Genomic DNA, 366 nt, shown 5'->3' on the forward strand with positions numbered 1-366 from the left:
CCTCCTGCCCTTCCCACGTCCCGCCGGGGCCCGTTGGAGGGAGAATCCCAGCCCTTCCACCCGCGCCAGGCAGCAGCTTTGCAGGCAGCGAGGTTTATTCAAGCAAAAGGAGGGCAGCAGCAGCTGCCTGCAGCCCTGCCTGCCTCCTCCTCCTCCCACCAGCACCGGGCACCCAGCCCTGCCCGCGCCATCGCCACCCTGGGCAGAGCCCACCTGATGGGGCTGGGACCATCCCCCATGGGGCCAGCATCACCCGGAGGCTCCAAAACCCATGTTCCCCCCTCCTTTTTTTTTTCCCCCCCCCCCCCCATCTCCAAATCCATCCCCACGAGCGACGGAGTCAGCCGGTAGTCCCCGGGCTCGGGG

The sequence above is a fragment of the Calidris pugnax genome, unplaced genomic scaffold, assembly GCF_001431845.1.
Source record: "Calidris pugnax isolate Ruff unplaced genomic scaffold, ASM143184v1 scaffold335, whole genome shotgun sequence".
Lineage (NCBI taxonomy): Eukaryota > Metazoa > Chordata > Aves > Charadriiformes > Scolopacidae > Calidris > Calidris pugnax.